Below are 12,332 nucleotides of genomic sequence, written 5' to 3' on the forward strand. Positions count from 1 at the left end.
ATCGTGACCTGAGTCCCCCCCCCCCGGGCCCCCCTAGCTTCTGTTCCTGATCAAATCACATCACCACCACATTTCCAGGTGCTCTGCACCCAGGAAGGGGCTGTTCCTGGTGGGCCCTGTCCCCCTACACTGCTGAAAGCGAAGGGCGCCCTCTGGAGTGGGCCGGCTCTGAGGGGGGGGGGCGGGTGGGGAATGCCTAGTTGGAGGTGGCTTTCTGGCCTCGGCCCCACCCCCATCCCCACCTGCCCCAGGACTCTGGTGAAGTCCCAGAGGCCTGGTGTGCTTTTGTAACACGATCGCCTTCATCCCTCTGTCCCCCACCCCACCCCCCTGCAGGTTTCCTTAATGAGGCCAAATTTATGTCCCCCAAAGGGAACCGGAGCTGTTGAGTGGTCCTCCACCCCTGCCCGGGGCCCACCCACCACCACCACCCCCAGAGCCACAGGCCATTCACAAGGAGGTCGGGTGGGCTTTGATAAAACTGAAGCCGTCCCTGGTGTCTGGTCAGAAACCCCGCCTCTCTCCGAGTTCTGGGGACACAAGACAGGGAGTCATAAACAGGAAGTATTTCCACCGCGCCTAGTGGAAGGCAGGCGGGGCTGCTGGATGGACGCAAGTCTGCAAAATAAAGAGGCGCTGAGTGAGTGCTCAGGGCCACCTCCGTCATGGCGTCATGACGCTGTCACGGTGCTGTGGCCCTGCAGGGCTTCCAGGTGTCATTTCTACCTGAGGTCAGAGTAAAGTCAGGGGGGTTGGGACGCTCAGTTCTGTCGGTGGACGGGGGGGGGGGGGGGGGGGGGGGGGGGGCAGGCAGACTGTCCCCCAACCAGGTGAGAGGTAGGTGGGCAGGGCCGGCATCCAGATACGTTGGAAACGAGGGTAACCCCAACCCCGAAAGCCCAGGCTGAGTCTTCGATGGCGGGCACCTGGCCCCCAGCCTGGAGCCACAAGGAATTGCTGAAGGCACCATGCCCGTCACAAGGAAAGCTGTCCCAAACTCAAGCCTCCATCCGGGAAATGCCTTCTTGGGGTAACACAACACAGAAGAAATGAATTCCCCGGCCTGCCATACAGTTCCTAGAACTACGCCTCTCAGGAAGTGATGCTTCCGGGAGGGTTCCGCTCCTCGCCAGCAGTGGTGGGGCAAAAGTCTGGTGGGGAGAGGTGAAGAAGAGGGGCATCATGGGAACAGCTGGCAGGGAACCCTCCCGAAGGAGACTCCCCCGGATGGAGTGTGGTACACAGGGCCCCCGCCTCCAGCCAGGCCTCTGGTCAGATCCCATCCAACCAGCAGGACCCAGATGTGCTCCCAGCTCTTTCCGGAAGCCACCCGGAGTGCAGGACCCGGGTGTCAGAACTGATTTTAAGCGTTGCCGGTCAAGTGTCTCCCAAAGCGTGTGTTGTGAGAACCGGTCAGACGTGCAAAGGAGTTCCTGGGTCAGGTGACTTTGGGAAACACTGTGTGGTAAAGTACCCCGGCGACCCCAATCCTTTGCCCCTCCCGGATTCCATGCCCTCTGCCGAGAAGCTTTGCAGCGCCCTCCCATTACAGGCCCGAGGATGAGACACAGGTGGGGCACAGCCGACCCGCCACGGTCACCCCGAGGAGGACTGGCTTAGATGGACCTCCAGTCGACCACCACGAGCTAACCCCCAGGGGATTCTAGACACACGAGCGGTAAATATGTAATGTTGTAGGGCCTGGAGGGTTTGTAGCATCGTTGAAGCAAAAGACAACTGATACAACATTGCATGCTAGAACTCTCCAGAGGAAAGTCACGGTGCACATTGGTACATTAAAGGCCCTGGCAAGTTCTGTAGCAGAGAAACCTGTTCAATTTCGCCGAGCCCAACACGCCCCAAACTCGTTTGCTCGCAGAACTCTGGTGTCCAAAGAAACACCTCATGGAAGCCTTGTCCAGAGAGACGCACACTATGAAACACGAACGAATGCCCCCCCTCATTTTATAAATGGGGAAACCAGACCCAGAAAGGGGGCCATCTTGGCTTCCGGATCACAATTTCTTCTCCTTGCTCTAGGCAACGGTGGCCTCTCCCTTTACTGAATTTGACTGTGTGCCATATGTTGGTTTTTAACTCAAGAAGAAAGCTCGGTAGGGGCGCCTGGGTGGCTCAGTTGGTTAAGTTGGTTTCGGCTCAGGTCATGATCTCACGGTTCGTGAGTCTGAGCCCCGCGTGGGCTCTGTGCTGACAGCTCAGAGGCTGAAACCTGCTTCACATTCTTTGTCTTCCTCTCTCTCTGCCCCTTCCCCAGCTTGTGCGTGCGCTCTCTCTCTCTCTCTCTCTCAGGATAAAAAATAAATAAATAAACCCCACTCCAGGTAGGTTTGGTTTTTTTGTAATGTTTATTTATTTTTGAGAGAGCGCAAGTGGGGGAGGGGCAGAGAGAGGGGGACAGAGGATCAGAAGGGGGCTCTTTGCCGTCAGCAGTGAGCCTGACGTGGTGCTTGAACTCATGAACCCCGAGATCATGACCTGAGCCAAGGTCGGATGCTCAGCCACCTAGGTGCCCATCCATTCCGGGCGGCTTAAACAGAAAGGGATTCGTCGTACGGTACGAAGAGCCTTGCAGGACTATTTGGGGGACTGAAGAGACCCACTCGATACGGGAGGCCCTAATTCCACTGCACAAGCCCAAGCCAGGCATGGGAGTTCCTCGTGAAAAGCCCCTAGCGCCAGCGTGAGAACCACGTGGCCCCCGCCCTGAGCCGCGTAAGCAAAATGCATGCTGCTCTCCCTCTTCGACCGGGCTCCAGAGTCAAGTCTGACCCAGGAACTTGTGACTGGCTGAACCTCATCAGGCCTGGAGCCCTAGCAGCAAGGGAGTCGGAGGAATGTACGGTTTAAGCCGTCTAACACAGGTTGAAGGGGATGTCCAACGTCAATCCACCGCACCTTTCCCAAAATGCACTTAAGGAGAACAAATGCGGCATGTATTCAGGGCCGGTATGCCCAGGAAATATTCTTAGCTCTTAGGGTTCTTCCTTCTGTCTCTCTCACGGCCCCTCTCCCCACTAGCATGCCATAGGCGCTCATTAAAGACCTCCAAAAAGCCAGCTTCCTCACTGCGTGATCTCTGGGATGGGCAGGTGTAGAAAGGCAACCTTTTTTTTTTTTTTTTTTTCCCAGTCTTGCCTGGAATAAATTGCTACCTTCTTGAACACACAGAAGGATGTATCATTATGAAGGTGTTCTGTATTATTACTGAGAACAATTATTCCGCAGCCAAAAGCCTAGAGCTGCCGAGGTTATATTCTCGGAGGAGAAATTCCAGAAACCATTACTCATTAACTTTTTTGCTTGTGAAAATAACCTTTTCCTTCCCCTGCGTGGCTTTCTACCCAAGGAGGAGCTCGGCCCTCTGTGTTCGCCCTGCACCGGTGAGTCCGCGACTGGAGAGGCGGTCACTGGATTGGGGCCTAGTCGTAGCGCTCCGCAGAGGACTGTGAGAGTGGAGCTTGGGCTTGGGAAGACGCAGCGAGTGTGTTTCCAGAAGAGTCCTACGGTCACACCTAAGAGTGCATCCCCGTCTGCCCAGGCTTCCCCGGCGGCGGCGGGTCAGGTGGTTTGGTGCTCTGCTCACCATCGGAGCAAACCTCTCACGCTCTGCCCCGGTACCGGGAAGACAGGGCCTCTGGAATCAGACATCTGTCCAAACCCCACAGGAAGCGCGGGAGGCCTAATTAATTAATGTCTGTGGAACACCTGTACAGCTTCAAATGAGAGGTACGAGGCGACCACGAGCCCAATTAATTAGCACCGTTGACGGAGGCTTCCGGCCCCCCGCCCCTTCCATTCCAGACGCCTTGTCCTATCTCAGGGCCCTCAGGCAAGCAATGACAGGGTGACCGAGAGGGGAGAAAAGGATCCCCATCGAGGCCTCTGCTCCCCACGGCAGAGGGCCACCAGCTCTCGGAGTCACTGGAGGATTTCTGGATAGGACCTTTCTCTTCAGAGAAGCCGGGCCGCTCCAAGGGCCGCGCGTGCAAATTCCAACCCGCATCTGTTTCTCGGCTCCTATCCTTCCATTTGTCTCCGCCCCGCTCCACCTTCACCCCCTCAGGGGAGGGCCGCAGGGAAAAGGAGACAATGTACATCCAAGAAGGCAAGGTTTGATCAAAGCAAAGGGCATAGGAAATTGTCCACAAACGGAGTGTGGGAAACGGGGGCTATGTCACGTCTGAGTCCTCGTACCTTGTATTCCGCAAGAGATCTCCGGGTGGCTCATTTTCCAGCTCCGAGCACAGACTTCGGCCAGCGCCGCTCCCCGGATGTAAGTTCAAGGCTGCCTTAGCGTTCCCTCGTCCGCAGGTCTCCAGAGCCGAGCCGGCCTGGCGGCTAGCACGGCCGAACACTGGGGCGTTCGGGGAAGCTGGCGAGGTCAGGGTCTGCGGGGCCAGGGGGTTGCGCGGCCTGTGTCTGCAAGACTGGGGTCTGGTGACCCGGCTTTGTGTGGCTCCAGCCTGCACCGCCGGGTTCTGTGTGCCCAAGCTCCGCACGGTCAAGGCCTACGTGGCCCGGGTCTGCGTGGCACCGACGTAGCCCCCACCGTCCCCCCTGCCCCGCATCTGCCTCCTGCTTATCCTGTCTCCAGGGAAGACGAGGTCGCCTGGAGCTGTGCACGGTGGCCCGGGCAATCCTGCCTCTCGAGGCGACAAGAGGGCTATCCTCCTTACCTCTCCTGACCTCAGAGAGCAGGGGGCTCAAGCCACATTGCTCAGGCAGGGGAAGGGCCCCGGCCTGCTGGCCTTGCAAGCTGGGGAGAGACACAGTCAGAAACACCGAGAGAGGAACTGTCAGCCTTCATTATTAATACCCAGTGTTAATATTTAATGTCAGAAAGCTGCACCTCCCTTCTCTGCACCGTCACCAGAGCCCCTCCATCTCGGGACCCTTACAGCGGCGCGCCAAGAGCGGCAGGGCACGTCAGGGTTACTCACAATGCCGGGTGCAACCTGAATTCTAAAAAAAAAAAACAAGAAAATTAAACTGAAATAAGGCTAAGAGATTATTGTATTGCATTTGAAGTCAGTCGGGCTCTTGAAACGGCTCGAAAACTAGGCGTCCAAGTGCCGGGAAGTTTAGAAACGGGGCCAGGCTTAAGAAGGGTTTTGATCCGCGGCCGGTTTGCGTGCTGTTGATATCCCGGACAGATTGCTTAATCGGTAGTAGCCAGTACAGTAAGGAGGCAGCCAACAAAATTTGAAGGCTCCCATGGACATCCCAAGATGAATCCAAGGACGGGGCGCCTGGCTGGCTCGCTCCGTAGAACATGCAGGTCTTGATCTCAGCGTCGTGAGTTCAAGCCCCATGTTGGGCGTAAAGCTTACTTTAAAGAAAAAAAAAAAAAAAAGGATTCTCAGCCTGGGGCACACTGTCAGCATTTGGGGAAGGACAGTCCTTCATCGCACAGGCCTGCCCCACACACTGTCCCTGCCCACTCCCCCCATATGCCCCACCCCTCACCACCACCATCCAAAACACCATTTCTGGGGCACCTGGGTGGTTCAGTCGGTTGAGCGCCCGACTTCGGCACAGGTCATGATCTCACTGTTTGTGGGTTCAAGCTCTGCACTGGGGTCTGTGCTGACAGCTCAGGGCCTGGTGCCTGCTTCGGATCCTCTGTCCCCTGCTCTGTGCCCCTCCCCCCTCCCCCCCCCCCACACAGTCTCTCTCGCGCACACTCTCTCGCCCTCTCAAAAATAAATAAACGTTAAAAACAAACAAACAAATGTAAAAAACCACACACACACCATTTCCAAGGTTGGGAACCCCTGATCCAGGTGTGCTGGGCCATCAATGTGGGATTTTTAGTCAGAAATGACTAAGCCACCAGCGTAGGCCCACAGAACTGGGCCACCCTCTCACTGGGGTGTTCGGGAAGGGGACAGGGTCTGGGGCTTGCCTCTACCAGGTGAGCCGCAGGGGTATCTTGCCCTCGTGCCCACCCCACCCATACACCACCCCCCCACCCCAGGGCAGTGGGCTCCACCCTTCTTGGCTGAGCGTGGACAGCCACTTCCATGGGGGCGCGAAGAGAGGCCACGGCTTGCCAAGCTTTCATCTCTAGGACTTCAAAGAACAGCCTCGCAAAAAAGCCTAGGGCACAATTTTCCAGGATCCAGGAAACTGAATGATTCACCTGGGACTTCCTCAACCTGAACCACACCTATGAGGCCCAAGCCTCACCTTGTCACCAACAAATAGCAGAGGGGAATTTTTTTCTTTTTTTTTTAATTTTTTTTTTAACGTTTATTCATTTTTGAGAGACAGAGAGAGACAGAGCATGAGCGGGGAAGGGCAGAGAGAGAGGGAGACTCAGAATCCGAAGCAGGCTCCAGGCTCCGAGCTGTCAGCACAGAGCCCCACGCGGGGCTCAAACTCACGAACCGTGAGATCGTGACCTGAGCCGAATTCGGACGCTTAACCCGACTGAGCCCCCCAGGCGCCCCAACTAGTAGATGTTGTTAAAGTCCTGGTAGCAGAGGTCCCTGGGTGGCTCACTTGCTTGAACATCCGACTTTGGCTCAGGTCACGATCTCATGGTTCACGAGTTTGAGCCCCGCGTCGGGCTCTGCGCTGACAGCTCGGACCCTGGAGCCTGCTTCGGATCCTGGGTCTCCCTCTTTCTCTGCCCCTCTCCCGCTCTCTGTATCTCTCAAAAATAACTATCTTTTTTAATTTAAAAAAAAAAAAAAAAAGGTCCTGTTAGCATAGCTGGATCCCTGACTTGGTTGGGAAAGTCATTTCGAAGGATATAAATAGAAGGTGATTTAATTCAAGGGAATCTTCTCCCTACAATGTCATTTATAGTATTTGGTTGAGAAATAATTTACCTCCAGTAAAATGCAGAAATCTTAAGTGCGCAACCTGATGAATTTTTACAAACGTACACACTCACATACCTTCCAAAGTTTCAGGAGCATAAAAAAGAAATTGTAATTAAAATACACACACATAAGGGCGCCTGGGTGGCTCAGTTGATTAATTGCCCAACTCTTGGTGTTGGCTCAGGTCACGACCTCGCGGTTTGTGAGTTCGAACCCCACGTTGGGCTCCGTGCTGCTGGTGTGGAACCTGCTCGGGATTCTCTCTCTCTCTCTCTCTCTCTCTCTCTGTCCCTCCCCCATTCTCGCGCTCTCTCTCAAAATGAATAAACTTTAAAATAAAATAAAATAAAATAAAATGCACACTCATATACAAGCTGGGATAGCTAACAATAAAAACAATGATGCTAGCAGATGTTGGCAAGGAGATAGAGCGACAGGAACTCCCATACCTCTCTGAAGGGAGTGGGAAATGGTACCACCACTTTGGAAAATGTGTTTTTGATAAAGTTAAATATATACCTACCGTATGACCCAGCCATTCCACTGCTGGATATCTACCCAAGAAAAATGAAAGGATATGCACACGAGCGTTCATGGCAGCTTCATTTATAATAACCCAAACCTGGACGCAACCCAAATATCCACCAACGGATGAATGGATAAACACGCAACATGGATGAATCTCAAAATAATCATGGTGAGTGAAAGAAGCCAGAGAGGGCATACTGCATGTTTCCATTTATATTAAATTCTAGAAAATGCATGCTAGTCTACAGTGACAGGAAGCAGATCAGTGGTTGCCTGGGGACGGGAAACAGGGAGAAGCAGGCGGGAGGAATTACGGGGGGGGGGGGGTATGGGGAAACCTTGGGAGGCCACGGATATATTCATGATCTTGATTACGGTGATGGTTTCACGGGTGGATGTATATGTCAAAACAGATCAAATTGTATAATTTAAATATGTGCAGTTTATCGTATGTCAATTATACCTCAAGAAACCCGTACTTTTTTGTTAAGATGTGTGTTTCACTGTATGAAAATTATACTCCGATTTTTTTTTTTTTTGAAACGCTGGAATTCTCCACCACGCCCCCCTCCAGAAACAAACAAGCGACTAGAAGGTCCTGGAATTTCACGGATCCCCTCAGCTTTGGCATCAGGCGGGAGAAACCCTCCTTGGAGCTCAAGGCCGTGTGACAGACGCGTGGCCACCCCACCTCAGCAGGGACAGGAAGGCAAGTCGACGCTCACACGTGCCCTCCCCAGCCGTGGCCCTGGCTCCTCCTCGTATCTGGGGCTGAAGGGCACATTATAACCAAGACGATTATCCCCCGGGGTTAGCCACATAGGACGCACACATTTCCACCTTTTCCGCTCTCTGCTTCCTCTGGTCGTTCTCCTTCTCGGGTGACTCTTCACTGGGCCCAGCCAGTGCAGGATTCGTTAATGCAGAAACATGCCCTTTAACCATCCCGTTTTATTACACAACCCCCCCGGGGACCTGAGCAGCCCAAGATTTGCAAAAGATGATGCAGAAATTGGCTGAGATATTAAGCCTCTTTCCAGGTGCAATTAAAAGTGAGCTGGAGACCCGCCTGCTCCCCCAGATAGATATTTTCTTCCGTCTGAATTCACGCTGCAAGGATTCCAGGGACGGAGCTGAGCTGCCGTCGGAATTCTAGCATTTGCTGGCGATGCGGCTTTGCTTTCGTTCGCGCCTTCCCCTTCTCCGTCTCTGAATTGACGCCCCGGCAGGTTTTGCTGGGAGGTCTAATATTTCCACAGCCGCCCAAGCGCAAGGGTTGATTCCAACATTATGAACATTCTGCTTGCTCCGAGCCTTTGATTCTTTCGAACAGACCCTCTCTGGAGAGACCAACTTTAATCACATTTCCTAGAGCAAAACCCAGCTGGCCTAGGGAGGGACAGCCCAGGCCAGGCTGAGAGCGGGTGCGGGGCGTGCCAGAGGAGCAGCGGCTATGGGCTCCCTGCTTTCAAGAGGATTCAGGCCAGTGCACAAGGAAGGTCACCAGAAGAGGAGGAGGGAAGAGCGGGCTTTGGGAAAAGTCAGACTTGAACTTCCTCCCAGCCTGCCCCACCTCCTCTCTACTCCCAGCCTCTTCCTGGCTGTGTGATCTCGGAAAAGTGACTCTTCGTCTCTGGGGCTCGGTTCCATCTTTAAAGTTTTATTTATTTGTTTTTGACAGAGAGACAGAGAGACAGAGAGCAGGGGAGGGGCAGAGAGAGGGAGAGAGAGAGAATCCCAAGCAGGCTCTGCACCATCAGCACAGAGCCCGACGTGTGGCTTGAACCCACGAACCACGAGATCATGACCTGGGCAGAAATGAAGAGTCGGACCCTCAACCGACTGAGCCAACCCAGGCGCCCCTCCTGTCATCTGTAAAGCCAGGATGACGGCCCCTCCTTTGCAGGGATGTTGCGAGGCGTTGCTCAGAGATACCATTATTATTCTCTTACCATGAGTAGTATCGCCACGCTCCTCAAACCTTAGGCAACCGAAAGGATCCCTCCAGCCACCTGTCCAGCGATGCAATGATACCCGAGGGCTCCCAAGCCCCTTTCTCCCCTAGTGACTGAAAATATGAGTTCGACATCAGGTCAGCTTGCGGAAGCCACCTCCGGGGTTCCCACCCAGGTTGGCAAGAAAGGCACCCGGGGCCGAGGCTGAGGCTGGAAGGGGCAGCTCGGAGCAGTGTGCCCCCAGGGGATGGACACGGCCACCCAGTGCGAGAGCGGCCAGATGCGAGGGCGCGGGGTGGACAGGCTGAGAACAGGGCCAGCCGGGAACCTAGAAGGGAGTTCAAAATCCGGGAAGAGCGAGACCCAAGGCCACGGACACATGCGATAGCAAATGCCGGACGACGCCTTTCCATTTTTTATCTCACAGACACTTACAAAGCGTTTTTGGCCACGCCGGGCACCGTTCTAGCATTCTGCAAACATTACTCACGCTTAGTTCGCTTATTTGATTCTCCTCACCACCCTATGAGACAGATACTGCGAAGATCCCCCTTTGACCACAGTCCGCAGTGAAGAAACGGTCCTTCCATTTTGGCCCTGTGCTTGCCCATCCGCGTCAGCGGACGAAGGTTTCACAAAACACTGCGGCATCGGTGCACTCTGATATCTTAGATTCTGTTCCTCCTTATTCTAACTCACTTCGTTTTCACTGTTGGTTGTGACCCACCCAACTGATTCCATGGCCCAGTAATGGGTTCCGGTCCACAGTTGGGAAAATGCTGGCTTACGCCCTGAAAGAACTGATGATGCCAGCAACAAGGAGAGCGGAGACAGAGCTCGGCTCCGGGTAAGGGACACGCGTCAGCTCAGTGATGTCCACGAGCACCCGGGTGCCTCCATCCGCCCACTCAGCTGGCCTCGGGTCAGCCTCGCCCTCGGGCTGGTTTGTCTGGAGGCCGTAAGGTGCTCCTGGCCATCCCAGATGACACGTTGAGGTAGACCCAAGTCCAGGGGCAAAAGCAGGCAGGCCAGACTCGGAGCACCTGTCCCAGGAGCGTTTCACCCCTCCTCAGAAGCCCCCGGTATTCCCTCCCCCTCCCCCACTCACGTCTCATTGGTTAGGACGGAGCCACAGGCCCGTTCATGACCCGACCCCTAGCCAGAGAAATAGAGCAACCACCCAGTGGAGTGACAGATATCAGGGAGTGAGCCACCGTGCCCTCCACAAGCCCACAAGGGCAGGCCTCTGTTACGGCTGCCAGCCAAAGAACCACAAAATCGATCTCCCGGGGTTTGCAGCAGAGGTGACAGGGTTTAATGTGGCAAAGGAGATAGGGACCCTAGAGTGGCCACCCAGTGAGCGAGCGTGCTGGGCTGTGGGGGTTGGAAGCCTGCCGAGCAGGGCCGCAAACCGGGAACTGGCAGAGACTAACTTCCCCCAGGGGCACTCACCCCTACCAGTCCGAGGAGGCTGGTTCTCGAAGGCAGCCTGGAGGGCTAAGGACGCGTTGAGGGAGCAGGGCAGGGGCCTGGGTCCCAGTCCCACCTCCGGGAAAGGCCGGCAGGGGACACCCGGTCGAGGTAAGGGAGCCAGGTGTCGGGAGGCAGGCGGCTGAGGGTGGGAGCGCCGTCCACAGGGGCCGGGCCTGGAAAGGGGACGTAGGCACCAGACCGAGTCTGAAGCACAGCCCATTTGCAAGAAGAAACGTGGATGCCGCAGACTCTAAAACGAGGATCCCAGGGCCAGAAGTTCATGTGTGTTTTAGTTGTTTATTGCCAGGCAACCAACCGCCCCCACATTTGGCGGCTTGAAATAAATCACAATCACTTACTTGCTCACGATATTACACTTTGAGCATCAGCTGGGCTGGAGGACCCACTTCCTAAACAGCCAGCAAGTTGACGCAAGCTGCTACCCGCCAGCTCCGAAACTCGTTCTCTCGCAGGTCTGGAGGCCGCAAGCGCAAGATCGAGGTGTCGGCAGGGCTGGCTCCTTCTTGAGGGCTCAGAAGGAGAGTCCGTCTCCGGCACTCGAACCTTGCGCGTCTTTCGGGTGCCGGCTCCCAGTAAGGCGAAAACTGCCCGCGTCCCGATCCGGATCAGGTCTCTGTGTCTTCGGTCCCTCTTCTTTATTGATTTATTGGGGTTTTTTTTAAGAAGTCTTTTTTTTTTTAATGTTTATTTATTCTTGACAGAGACACAGCAGGGAAAGGGCAGAGAGAGAGGGAGACACAGAATCCGAAGCAGGCTCCCAGCCCGACGCGGGGCTCGAACTCACAAACTGCGAGATCGTGACCTGAGCTGAAGTTAGACGCTTAACCCACTGAGCCACGCAGGCGCCTTTTTTTTTTTCAACGATTATTTACTTTTGAGAGAGAGAGAAAGAGAGCGTGGGGGAGGGGCAGAGAGAAGGCGAGCGAGAATCCCAAGCAGGCTCCATGCTGTCAGCACAGAGCCCGATGCGGGGCTCGATCTCACAAGCTGTGAGATCATGGCGTGAGTGGAAGTCAGATGCTTAACCGACTAAGCCACCCAGGCAACCCTCCCTTTAAAAAAAAAAAAAAAAAGTTTATTTATTTGGGGTGGGGAGGGGCAGAGAGAGGGAGAGAGAGAAGCCCGAGCAGGCCCCACACAGTCATCGCAGAACCCGGCGTGAGGCTCGAACGCACAACCCGTGAGATCACGACCTGAGCTCATCTTAACTTGATTACATCTACAACCACCCTGTTTCCAAGCAAGGTCACTCTCCTGGGTCCTGGGGGTCGGGACTTGAACGGAGAGGGGACAACATACGACCCCCTGGCAGGAGAGTGACACGGAATTTGCAGCCAGCTTTAACCCAGCACGGTCTGAGAGAGGATAACGGGAAGGGAAATGAGGAAGTGGGCAGAGAGGGGAAAGGCGGTTGCTATTGCAGGCATATTCGTCCGCTGATCCCCCCCTCGTCGGTGCCCTAGCCTGCCCTGTGCCCCGCAAGCAGGAAGAGTGTGCTACCAGA

Source organism: Lynx canadensis, chromosome X (assembly GCF_007474595.2).
Source record: "Lynx canadensis isolate LIC74 chromosome X, mLynCan4.pri.v2, whole genome shotgun sequence".
In the NCBI taxonomy this organism is placed as follows: domain Eukaryota; kingdom Metazoa; phylum Chordata; class Mammalia; order Carnivora; family Felidae; genus Lynx; species Lynx canadensis.